Raw genomic sequence first — 13,159 nt, 5'->3', positions numbered from 1 at the left:
ATTAGGCTTCTGGTTCTGTCATTTACTAGCTGTGTGACTTCGGGCAAGTTACTCACCCTCTCTGTTCCTCAGCTGCCATGTCTGTTCAATGAAGACAATAACCATATATACCTCACAAGATCTCCACAAAGAATTCAAAGAAGATAGTGCATGCTGTGCAGTACATTCTAGGCCCTCAGTAAACACGATTGTTTTTTCAGTCCTTTGGGATCACATTTCATGTCAGCCATACTTCACAGAGGAGACAACCGACACTGCAAAGAGGCAAGAGAGCTGCCCGAAGTGAAGGGGCTCGTCAGGGGCAGGTCTCTGGGAACTGCTGTCCCTCTCTTCTGGCCCCGAAAATGAGGCCTCTGCCTGGTATCTTCAAAACACAGCCACAGTGCCCAGCAAAGACCGCCTCCCTCACTGGCCTCACATGACACAGGCCCAGGATCAAATCCCGGCCAGGCCCCAGGAAGTTTTCTAATCGCTCCCTGGGGAGGCAGCCGAGGCCCAGGAAAACGCTCACACAACCCACCGGCTCTGGCTCCGGGAAGGGCCCACTCCCACTTCCCAGCTGCAGCCCAGAGGCGCTGCCCGTCCCCCAGGACTGCCAGAGGGCAGCAGCTAAGACCACAAGAGGACCTTGGACCTCGGATGGTGGGATGCTGACGGTCACCTGGAGCCTCCCTCCAGTGAGCCCCTCCCTGGGGTTACTCACCACCTGCTTCTGCCCTCGAGACTTTGGCTGCTTCACTCAGGGGACCAGTCCCAGCCCGGATGCCCTGTTATGCTCTGTGGCCTCAGGCAAGCTGCTTAACCTCGCTGAGTCTCAGGAACCTTTTTAGAAAAGAGAAATGAGCAGAGTTTAGGAAGACTAAGGAAGCAGCAGAGTATGCAGAATGATCTAGGAATCAGAGCTTTAAAGGTCTCCCTGAGGTTTCCTGTCCCATCCAACCCTATCTCCACCATGGACAAAAAGTTCTGATCTTGCCTCTCCCTATCTGCAAACACTTGATGGGCTTTCTGTGGTCCTCAAGATAAAGTAAGAGCTCCTAATGAGATGTTCAGAGCCCTTCAGCAGCATCCTCCACACAGAGCAGAGCCCTGGGACTCACTCACCCGCAGCCTTGGCACCGAGTGCAATGCTCCCCTCTCCCTGAACTGACTGCCTCTTGGCTGCTTTGCTCAGACACTCCCCCAGGGAGCTTCCCTTTCCCCCTCTGTGCCCAGGTCAGGCGCTTTGCATGGCTACCCATCTGCCTCCCCCAGCAGAAAGAGGAGAAGCACCTTTTACTCGTCTCTAGCTCCTCCCCCAGCCCCGGCTCCATAAAGAAATCTGTGCTGGACAAATATGTGTTGGGAAGAGAGGAATGCAAGGACAGACAAACAAAAACAAATTACTCCGCGAGCTTTGGTTTCCTCCCTGCCAACCAGGAATGTTGTGGGAGAAGTAGCTGGACAGCTGGGTGGGGACCCGCGCCCCCCTTCTGTAGCCGGCATGCCGGCTGGGTGGCCTCTCCCCTCTGGAAGGTGAGGACAGCAGCAGCACCTGCACCTGTTGTGAGGATGCAGTGAGCGAGTGCCCCCCCACCACCGAGTGCTTGGCACAGTGCCTAGCACATGAAGGTCATTGCCTTGCACTTCACGGTCAAGGAAGAGAAGTGGTCTCTGACCTGGCCCTGCTAAAGTGGCTTCTGCTGCAGGGAACTGAGTTCTCCCGACACCAAGCTCCCAGCTGGATCGAGTGCCCATCACATCCGCCAGCCCCGGCCCCACACCCCAGCAGCCCAGTGCCCTGGAGACCGCCCCACGCCAACCCAGACCCGCCGCTGACCTCACCCAGCCCGTTCCCTCCTCTCTAGATGGAGGGCTATGAAGCACCTGTTTCTGTCATTTGGGGGCCCCGGAAATCTCTGCTCATTCTCGTAATGGCTGCACATGACCTCTCCCGGGGTGGGCAGCCTTGGTTGTACTGTACCCCACACTTCCCCCATCCCCCGTCAAGATGTCACTGAGAACCACGAGGCTATCCAATGGGACTGTCCCCAACCTCCCCTCACATGTACTCCAAATCTACCCCAATCTCTCCCACTTCCCAAGAAGCACTGTTTGTTGCTCCCCTAACCTACCACCCTGCACCACCATGCTGGGCACTTCCTCCTCTCCCCTCTGCCTAAACACCTGGCTCCTGTAGCTGCCCCTTCGGAACAGTCTTGGCCACCAGCACAAACCTTTCTCCTGGGTCCCCCCACTTCCCCTCCGGCTGAGACATCTTTTCTCAACCCCCCTTCACTGCCCAGAGTCTCAGAAGCGGTCCACACACACTGTCTTCTCCTTCCTCGCCTCCCATCCCCGTGACCCTCTCCCACTTTGGACTGGAGCCCCGTCACCCCTCCAAAACCGCCCTTACCAAAAGGCCCAGACCGCCTCCGTGGTGCCTACACCTTTTCCATCTCGGCTGACTTGGCCTCTCACGGGCCTGCAGCCCTGCTGACCACTAGCTCTTTTCTGAAGCAGAATCCCGTGTGGGCTTCCCAGGGCCCCCTTTTCACCCCCCCTCCCATGGCTGCTCCCCTCCCACTGCCCCTCCTTCTCCACCTGACCTCTGGGCGGTTCGCCTGCCCCATCTCCGTGCTAACCACGCCCAAGATTGAATCTCGGCCCAGAGGCCCCCAGTTATTCCCGTCACATCACATCAGGCTGTTTCCTTCACAGGACTTATTGCGTGACATTGTGAATGCAAAGGGATGACACAGTAGACCCGACAGGCTTGGGGGCCACATGGCAGGGCTGGCTCGCTCAGCAAACGAAAGTAACCACACAAGATGGTCTGGTCGTAAATCCCTAACTGGGCGGGTACAAAGCAGGAGGTCAATCTCAGGCCCGCAGCCTCCTCAGCAAGGGGTCTACCTTTACCTGAAGCGAACACTGTCCATGGTTCTTACGCATCTAGGATAACATACAGGTGAAACGTTAGAGCGATTTTCCTTTCCAGACCCTGGGGGGGCACAGCCGCAAGGCACCAGGGCACAGACCACCAGACTCCTCCTGGTTACCTTGTTGCCTGCACACCACCTGTGCGCACTGCAGATGTCAAATGCCCACTCTCCTGCACCCACCAGTGTAAAGGTAACACTTTAATGGGTTTCTCCATTTCCCGCTTAATCCAGTCCTAGAGGTTGCCCGGCCTTGCCTTCTTCCGCCCCCCAATCGACCACCCGCAGATTCCATGTGACCTTCGCTACTTCTCGCCTTTGACCCCAAACGCTCAGAGAGAGCTACCGAGCCGTTCTCCCGGACACTTTCTCAGTCCGCTGAGAGCCTATGTCCTCAAAATCTTGGCTCAAACTCTTACAAAAACTTTCCTATAGGTTGCAATTCTGTCATCAATAACATGCAGTTACTTTACAATCTTGAGTGATCTGTTCAGTTTTGTCTCCCCCGCCATCCCATGGGGCCCGCAGGCCAGGCGGCCAGCTTGCCGACATCACGTGGCTGGTGACGCTGCACCCTTCCAGGGGCCACACACTGTCCGGAGCGGCCCCCTGGCACTCCCTCGCCAAATCCACATAAGACCTGACACAGAGCTGGTACTATCCCCACTTGACAGATGAGGAAACTGAGGTACAGAGGGGCCAAGTGAGTTGCCCAAGGCCCCACACAGAAAGAAGCCTAGCAAGGAGCAGGGACTCATCTACCCCCCAAGCCCAACACAGGCCTGGCCCCTTATGGACCCTAAATAGGCACTTGCCAAATGGGCAAATCAATCACCAACTCAGTGAATGATATGCCCCTCAATATTGAAAGTGTGGAGGAATAGAGGGCAATCTTCATTTTCTTCTCTCCATATTTTCCAAGTTTTCTTCAAAGGCCGTGTAGCGCATACATAATTTAAAGAACAATAAAATCTTTATTTTTAAAAGTAATTCAGAGGTTTGGGGTAATGTCTTGGTCCAGGGATATTTCTCTTCAATTTTCAGGGACTGTCATTCCTGTACTTAATTTAAACCATTGTTTTTCTAGCAAAATTGAATAACAAGCCTGCATCTTTAAAGCTCTCTCCAAGTCTGTCCACTTCAAACAATGGAGAGGGCGGGTAAGGAGGGCAGTTCCCCGAGTGCTCAGGGCTGGGAGGCAGGATGCATGCCAATCAGGCAGCCGCTGGACTGGACGGGGGATTTCTATAGAGGCCAGGAGGCCAGGCTCTCCAAGGGGAGGAGGGGCCCAGAGCCACAAATGCTGCCTTGCCTAGGGCCCCGTATGCCAACTGATGTGGGCAGGGGCCCCCCAAATCTCCTGCACTGCCCTGGACTGAGAGTGCCCCTGCAAAGAACGTGGTGGTGAGGCCTGGGCCAAGACCCTCTCGACCAACAGGCGGGCCGGCAGACAAACCTCTGGGCCTAGGCAGGGGGCTCAGTGCCCGGCTCTCACCAAGAAGGGGGCCCATCCTGTACTTCTGGCCAAATGGTCAACTGTCCTTCCCTGCTTCCCACCCCATGCGGCCACTGCTGCCAGGGGACATCAAAGGCACAGCCAGGCCAGGTCCTGGAAAGGATGGCACTGCCCTAGGAGGCAGGGCTGCGGGCTGGGGCAAACAGAATGAGGTTAACCCGTGCTGCCTCCACCCCTCACAGGTGCGTGACCTGGACAAGCAAGGTGGCTGACCTGGGCCTCCGCCTCAAGGGAGCAAACTGGAGGTGATGACACAACCCACCTGTCGGGGTGGCTGAGGACTGAACAGGCGCCCGCCAGCGTGCCTGTGCTTCCTAAGTATGAGCCATCATTATGCACAGCCCTCTCCGTAAATATGACCATTATTATTAGCGCTTTCCTGACAGCACGCCCGGGGCCCATTGGGGCATGGGGTTCTATTCTAGGCCTTGACTCTAAACCCCAGGGCAATGAACCCAGCTAAGTGGGTAAAAAAAACACAGGTCAATTTCAAACAAAGAATGGCAAAGTGTGTTGAGATTACAGACCAGTGGTGGATCTTCCCTCCCCCACCTCCTCAAAGGGAAAAGGGGGAAATGGAATAAAGGAAGGAAAATAGGAATTCAGAAAGATTCAAACCTAGTTTGAATCCTGCCACGTACAAACACGGTGACCTCGAAGAAATCACCCAACCTCTCTAAGACTCAGTTTCCTCATCTGTAAGACGGGATAACAGTGCCTACCTGTAGGGACAGTATGGGAACAAAATGACTGATGCATGAAAACTGTCTGGCGTGTCCAGGCATAAAGTGAACATGAGTCATCTTTAAAGAAAAAAAGCTCCCAGCCCTGGCTGGGGTGGCTCAGTGGATTGAGCACCAGCCTGCAAACCAAAGCGTCCCTGGTTCGATTCCCAGTCAGGTCAGGGCATAACATGTCTGGGTTGCGGACCAGGTCCCCAGTGGGGGGTACTCGAGAGGCTACCACACATTGAAGTTTCTCTCCCTCTCTTTCTCCCTCCCTTCCCCTCTCTCCAAATATAAATTTAAAGAAAAAGAAAAAGAAAGAAGCTCCCAATTAGTAAATGAAAGGCAGACTTAGCAGAAGTAACCGAAAACACTAGATAACCTTAATACCAGTTACTTTTATCTTTGGCTTTTTTGATATAACTGGCAGGGTGGGGGGCAGGGGGTGTGGAGGGCAGCAGACCCACCTTTCCAATTCTGTTTTGTTTGGTCTGGTATTAAAATGGAAATCTTTTTTGAGAGTCCACCAGCCACAGATGCAGGGCTGAAATAGCAGAAAGCTTGGGGGAATACATGAAATTACCAAGAAATCGTAAAGATGTGCAGGGGGGGGTGACCCACACAATACAACGCTTCTAGCAGGTGAGGTCTGGCAAGAACCCTTTGCTGGTACCCAGATGATGCTGTACCCTCTGACTTGAGGAAGGTTCAGCACCTGCCCTGACACCCAAGCCAGGCTGAACTCCCCACAGCTCTGCCTCTGAGCCTTCGCACTCACACATGCTGTTCCCTGGATCCAGACCCTTCCCTTCTCCCCACCCCATTCTCCTGCTCTCACACCTCCCCTGTACGTACCTGCACACACGTCCATCTCCCACACAGAGCTCACACACAGAACAAGAACTGGCTCTTGGAAACAGATGTCCACTCCACAGTCCAGCTCTACTCTCCAATGCTGTCCCTGAACCCCTACGGACAGGCCACGCCCTCTGTGGCCTAAGCCTCCCACAGATAGCGCTCCCAACCCGGGCCCCAGACATCACACCTCCACCAGCCCTGAGTGATCTGGCTTGTCCACAGTCAGTCCTCGGACACCAGCGCCACTTTGCTGCCCAGATGCCCCAGTCCCCTGAGTGTGGTTATTCAATCAACGGCAAAGCAGGCTCTCAATTAACTGGGTCTCATCCTCATCCCATTTCCCCTCTTCGTGGTGCATGGCAATCCAATAACCCAAATTCCAAAGGGAGAGGTCATGGGAAGGCGATTTACAGCCCCCACCCCACAGCAGGCCCCCTCGCTCTGCACCTGGATCCCCAGGATGAGCTGATAAATGTTTAACAACTGGCTGGGGTCGGGGTTGGGGGGAGGGAGCTGGTTTGCAGTGTCTGCCAATTTCTGTGGTGTAAATACTCTCACTACGGCCAATTTCAAGCTACCAAGGTGACACCACCAAACACACAGTTGGGAAGAAAGTGTAGTAGCCACGATTATACAGTCATGTGTTGTTTAACTATGGGGGTAGGTTCTGGGAAATGCATCGTTAGGCTACTGCGTCCCTGAGCGAACACCACAGAGGCGCTCACACAGACCCAGGTGCTACGGCCCACCGCACACCTGGCTCTACGCTGCATGCAGCACGGTACTGTACCAGCTACCGTAGGTGATCATAATATGATGCTATCTGTGTATCCGAACATATCCCAACACAGAAGAGGTCCAGTAAAATGTGGCATAGATGATTTTTTAAATGGGGCACCTGGACAGGACACTGACCGGGAGTGGAGCCTGCAGGCCTGGGAGCTGCTCCGGGGAGTCGGGGGGTGAGTGGTGCGTGAGTGTGAAGCCCCCGACGTCACTGGACACCTCTGGGCACTCTGTACCACTGCCCCCCAAGCCCGCCCCCCCGCTTCCCTCTGACAGGGTCAGAGACAGAACCTCGAAGCTGCGCCTCGAACAGGGATGTGGGCTGGTCTGACTGGGAACACCGAGGAGAGACTGGCTGGTAAGACGTAGAGACCGTATCAGTGGCTGTCGGGAGGGAGCGAGGGGTGGCCTGAGGGTCAGCGGAAATAGGAAACTAAGATGGAGGGAGAGGAACAGAGGGGACTGTCGTGTCCCTGGGGTTTGGCCACTGCCTGTCGGAGCAGCGGTCAGATCAAGGAACTTCGTGTGTATTCAGGAAAACCGGGGATTTAACGCGGAGAGAGTGTGGAACTGAGGACTCGCTATTTTGACCTTGGAATTTGGTTTTGGCTCCATCAACCCTTTCTGGCATAAAAGGCTCTCTCTGGTGTTGAACTGATGGAAGAAATAAAACGTATCTATGCGTTACACCATTACAACCAAAATATTTCCTAAGTGCAGGGACAGGCTGGCGCCACACGGCCACAGGAAGCTTTTACTCAAGCGGCAGTGGCGCCCGGGGACCTGTGTCCTTGTACAGGGTCTCAGGTCCTCAGTAGAGCACTTAGAGCCATGGTCGCTGAGGACCACCGGCCAGGGCTGGGGGCCTGGAGCGCCCTCTGCACACGCAGCGCTGGGGGACGGGCACCTCTGTGCCTAGCAGGTCGGCACCTGGCAGCCTGGGCAGGACCCTGTGACTGCGCCCTCTGAATGGAGGTGCTGTGAGCGAGAGGGGGTCTCCTGCCCAGCCCCACAGACACCACCCTCGTCAGAGAGAAAGAATCCTCCCGGGCCACGAATCCTTCTGTGTCCTACAGGACATTCAGGTCCGTTCTCATCTCATGGGACCGCCGCCGTGCACGCGGTGTGTCATTGACGGAAAGCTTGTTACGTGGCACATGCCTGTATATACATACAAGGAGGACCCCAAAACCTGGAATTCATTCATAAAAAACTGTGTACTTATTCTTACGTGTTTAAACTTCAGTCACCCTCAATAGCAGCCATTTGACGCAATACGCCTATCAAAGATATTTCTTCCAAAAAAAAAATGTTTTTTCCACTGCTCAAAGCAGTTTGTGAAGTGATCAATTTTGATGCCTTTTAGTGCTTCTGCCATTTTTTGTTTCACCTCTTCCACATCAGCAAAACGTTTCCCTTTGAGGATGTTTTTCATCCAAGGAAACAAAAAAAATCGCTTGGGGGCAAGATGAGGTGACTAAGGAGGGTGGGGCTTGGGGGTGATGCCGTTTTGGACCAAAATCTGCAGAACACTCAGTGCACTGTGGGCAGGGGTGCCCATAAATCACCCATCGCGAAATGGGCAAACGTGTTGAAAGAGTCAAAACAATTCACTGAAGCCAAACGCAACCTCTCGCAACAACACCAGCTGGGGCACTGATACAGATGGGCTCCTAGAACACTCACCTAGCGGGGGAAGCCTATATTACAAAGGGCCCGCCCTTCAGAAGTTAATTCCGTTTCTGGGGGGGTCTCCCCTCATATACAGTATACACATACACACACATAAAGGATACAAATAACCACAAGCACACAGGTAATAGTGAAATACAGTGAAATAACTAGGAAGGACTGTATTTTGAGTATGTATTACCCTTGCTTCTAATATAATTGATTTAATTGTAAACTCACATACTTATAATTTTTTGTATAAAGGCTGTGTTTACCAGCCAGCTCACAGAATTCCTAAAAATGAGTGATCAGCTCTCATGCTTTGGCACACACTGGCCCCAACACAAGGACGGCCACCCTTGGGAGCTCTATCAGACCAGGACCCCAAAGGAAGGTGGCTCTGCGGCTGTCCAGCGAGGCAGAGAGAGACCAAGGCACTCTCCAGGGACATGTGACCAGAAGGAGCTGAGCTGTGGCCCAGGCGGCACAGTGGAGTGGAAAGAGGACTTTCGGCCACTCTGCTGTTTATGAATGATTCTCCTTCCTGAACTTCAGACCCCTTGAGGACAAGGGCAGTGGCCCACTCACAAATCCAAAATCAGTGAAGACAAGCCTTCGCCAAAAACAAGGACTGGGCGGGCAGGGAGACCCAGGCCGGAGGCCTTCGCTGACTAACCATGACCTCAGGAGGTCACTTAAGGCTGTGGTTCATTTTCCTCATCTGTTAAATGGGTATGAACCCATCTCTCCTGCTGAATTATCAGGGCTGCTGCAGAAACAAAGAGATAATGCGATATGAATCTAAGTTACTATTATTATATACACACATCAGCCACTTGATCTTTTTCTAAACTTACCTGAGAAGATGATACGCTTTCTACTCTGCTCCTTCCCCCGTACGTGAAGCAGCTGGCCCAGCGTCTGGCACTTAACCGGACACTATATATATGTGTTAATTCACTTACTAGTTAGTTATCTAATAAACAGTAGGCTTTTCTCATACACTAACTGGTACCTGAGCCCCGAGGAACCTACCAGCTATACCCATCCCACCAGCCTCCTCCCAAGTTAAAACTTGAAAGAGCAGATTTTAGAACCATTGATAACTGGACATCACTTAATCAGCAACTATTTATCGAGCAGGGTTCCAGACCGGTCCCCACTCTGGAAGGCTTACAGTCCCCCGGGGGTATGAATAAGCTGCCCCCATTACAGTGAAGGCTAGAACAGCATCCTGAACACGGATTCGTGAGCCTGCTCGGCTGGCAGAGAGAAGAGGCCCCAGGTGAGAAGTGAAGAGGTGAAGGGAGGGACCAGCTTTTGGAGGGAACAGCAAGGGTGACAGGTCTTTGGTGGGAGAGGAGGGGCAGGGACCGCAGGAAGGCCAGCACGAGGGAGCAGGGTGAGAGTCAGACCCGGGCACAACCTTAGGCCTCACTGGCCACGAGGAGGGCTCTGAGCGTTACCCTGGAGCCTGAGGAAGGGGCAGGACAGCCACCACCCACTGTCATGGGGAGGCTGGAGATTTCCAGACGGGGCCCTCCTTCCTAGTCTATGTGTCGGAGGACTGGACACGGGGGTACAGTGCTGGGTAGAAGAATGGATGGCCGGATAGACAGATGGATGCTGCAGCTGATGGCCATGCAGACAGGGCTGCGGGGAAGGGCTGAGCGTCTTAATGAGCGTGCACAACCTGCCTCCTCTCCCCAGCATCTGAGGAGGAGCAGATGGTGCGTGGGCAGGCAGGGCGGGGCTTCCCTTGATTGAATCCCTCAGGAAGACCAAGGACTTTGAGGCAAACCAAGGTCTCAGCTCCAAAGTGGGGAGAAGTGCCACCCATCCAGCAGCACCCCCCTGCCTGTGGCCTGAGCTGGGGTCCTCAGGCTCCTGGGCTCTCCAGGCTAAAAGAAGATTCCTGACCCTGCCCCAGGCCCCCACCCTGGGAGAGGGTGGAGAAACTCTCCCCACATTCTACTCCCTCAGGCCCGGGCTCCCCTCTCAGAGACCATCCCTGGAGGCCGGGCACTGGTCTTCATTCTCAGTGGGGCCCACCCCGATACACTTCCTGCCTCAAGGAGTGTCCAGGCCTGACCCAGTTCTGCGGCCACGGCCTTCCCGCTGGGCAGGGCACCCTTCCCTTCCACCAGCCCCTCCTCCGTGAAGCCGCCCCTGTTCCATCTCTGGGCGGGCGCCCAGGCTGGAGAGGCTCGCCCAGCGCCGAGGCGCCAGGAGCATTCCCTGACTTCATGTAATCCCAGAGACCCCCAAGGTCAGTGTGGGGGAAGGTGAGCAACAGTGACAGCAGAACCCAAGGTCCCATCAATTGACAGGAAAGTGAGGCACAGAGTCACACACACACACTGATGCAGGAAAAACAGAAGTCATGCAGAGACACAGGACACCTAAGGGACACAGGGCCTCCCATGGGGGCGGGGGTTCACATACTCACACGCAAGAGGTACACACACACACTCACAACCAAATGACCCAAGGAGACACCCCCACACAGACCGCAGACCCAGAGACATGTCCACAGTACACAGGCTCCCGGGACACACGGACAGAGAGAGAAGTCGCCAGCTCCTGGAAACACACGCACACCAGGGGCACAGGGAAGATCCAGGCTTGGGCTCTCACACGCGGAGGCACAGAGATGCACACTCTCAGACACACCCAGGGACACGCGGAGAAGACGCCAGGCTCCCACTGCGTGAAGCAGGGACACACAAAGGTCCCGCAGAAGCAGACAGACGCAGAGGGGCCGGGACGATCCGGGCAACGGCGCCGATGGGCTCTCCGCGACCCTGACACGGAGACGGTCCCCTACCCCCGCCCCGGAGTCACCCGGAGCCACGCACCCCCTCGCGGAGCCCCGGGCCGCCGGCGCCCGCGGCCCCCCGCCCGGCCCCCTCCCGCGGGCCGCACTCACCCGCTCCGGCCGCCCGGCCGCGCCTTTGTTGTCCGTGCCGCTCACAAAGGCGCCGGCGGCCGGCTCCGCGCCTCAGCCGCCCGGCCGCCGCGGGCGCCCATGGCCGGGCCGGCCGAACCCCGCGCCCCGCCGCCCGGCCCGCCGCCGCCGCCACCGAACCAATGGCCGCGCAGCGCGCCGTCCGCGAGGTCGCGGCCCCGCCGGGAGTGCGCCCGCCTCGCAGCGGCCTGGTCCAGCCGCCGAGCGCGGAGACGCGGCACCGCCCCCGCTCGCCCGGCCTGCTGCCGCTGAAGTCACCGCTTAACCCCTGATGGCCGGCCGCCGCCGCTCCCCTGCCTGCGCGGGCGCCCCCGGAGGACGCGGGATAGGGAAGAGGGGAGCCCCAACGACCGATGGCAGGAGGGCTTCGGCCTTCCCGCTGGCCCTGCTCCGATCAACCTGACCCAACCTCTCACAACACAGTTGGGGAAACTGAGGCTTGCAGGGGGTGGGGCCTTGCCCCAGGCCCCACAGGGACCCTCCCTCCACTCCCAGTGTCCCCTCCCACTTCCCCGTTTCTCCCACCAGAAGCTCCCACACACCATCCCGTTAATCAACTATCCCACGCTCGCTGGCTGCTTGCTTCTCTGTCCTCAGGTTCAGGAGTTTGCCCAGGTGTTTCCCAGAAGGTGACAGATTCCTGGGATGGCTCCAAGGGAAAACCCAGAAGTGTGACACTTCCCACCCAGCCTCAGATGGCAGAGAGCCCTCGAGGCCCTGGTGGCAGTGGCCGACCTTGGCCTCTGTCAACGACCTCAGTAACTGTGACCCTAGCAGCTGCAGGCATGAAGCGTTTGCTATGCTGAGTGAGAACATCCCACTGAACTGGCAACGGCCCTGCCACGAAGCCCCATCTTCCTGATGAGGAAACTGAGGTTCGGAGCCGTGAGCAACCTGCCAAGGCTCACCCAGCAAAGCGGTGGAAAGGAGATCCTAGCACCTCCTTCCTTCAGCCCCCAGAGCTGCCAAGCACTAGTTACTCCCTCCCAGAATTCCAAAGAGGGCCTCCGGATATGATGCAATTAGTTACAGTTATCAGGTCATTAATTAAGATTATCCCTGTAGTTATTAAACACTGCCCTGCTACCCCTCAATTTGCAGTGAAAGTCACACTCAGGCTTATCAGCAATTACTCCTGGGTTGATGATAATGAGTTCTGTGGACTCCAAAGGGCACAGGTGTATGCAGGCTGGAATCTCTGTCACACCGTTTGTTCAGCAGAAACCTTTTTCTTAACTACTCCCTGTTCGTCAGGCGCCTCCCTCGGGGGCTAGGAATGAAAGGAGGGACCAGACAGACCCCGGCCCTGCCCCCTCGGATCTCAGAGGCCCAGAGGAGACCCAAACGCACAGGGCACTACGGTGAACTGAGACAAGCCGCACTGGGGCCGCACTCTCTGAACTCATCTCACTCGTTGGCGGGTTGGTTTGTTTACTGCCCAGGTCCACACGGGAGCACAGGCGCCATGGAGCCTGTCCTGAGACTTGTGCACAGAGTTGCCCGAAGCCTCAGGCCTACAGCAGCACCTGGCTCATCCCAATCAGCCAGTAGATGTTTGTTGAGCACTCACTGTGTTCCAGACATCCTTCTAGGCACTCAGGACACATCAGTGAACAAAACAGGTGTGGTCCTCACCCTGCTGGAGCTGCCAGAGCTGCCGGAGCTTCCATTCTAGGGTGAATAAACGGCGGCCATGACCACAGAGAGGAAAGTT

General features: G+C 55.9%; 1 protein-coding gene across 8 annotated transcripts in view; it reads right to left on the bottom strand.

Annotated features, from left to right (window-relative positions):
- Positions 1-13,159, bottom strand: part of ARHGEF10L (Rho guanine nucleotide exchange factor 10 like) — a 152,708-nt gene that overhangs the window by 127,085 nt on the left and 12,464 nt on the right. For 2 of the 8 annotated variants that reach the window (XM_045190581.3, XM_071220851.1), the window contains exon 2: positions 704-822. The exons of 1 other annotated variant lie outside the window; for it this stretch is intronic. The gene's annotated coding sequence lies outside the window, so the exon portion shown is untranslated. Of the gene's footprint in view, positions 1-703; positions 823-2,395; positions 2,414-11,406; positions 11,614-13,159 lie in introns of those variants that run through there. 5 more of the 8 variants (XM_053920421.2, XM_071220852.1, XM_053920412.2 and 2 more) reach the window with 5 other exon arrangements.

The sequence above is a fragment of the Desmodus rotundus genome, chromosome 3, assembly GCF_022682495.2.
Source record: "Desmodus rotundus isolate HL8 chromosome 3, HLdesRot8A.1, whole genome shotgun sequence".
Classification (NCBI taxonomy): Eukaryota; Metazoa; Chordata; class Mammalia; order Chiroptera; family Phyllostomidae; genus Desmodus; species Desmodus rotundus.
Note: the sequence above shows the minus strand (reverse complement) of the source record. Positions and strands in the feature narration are given on the sequence as shown.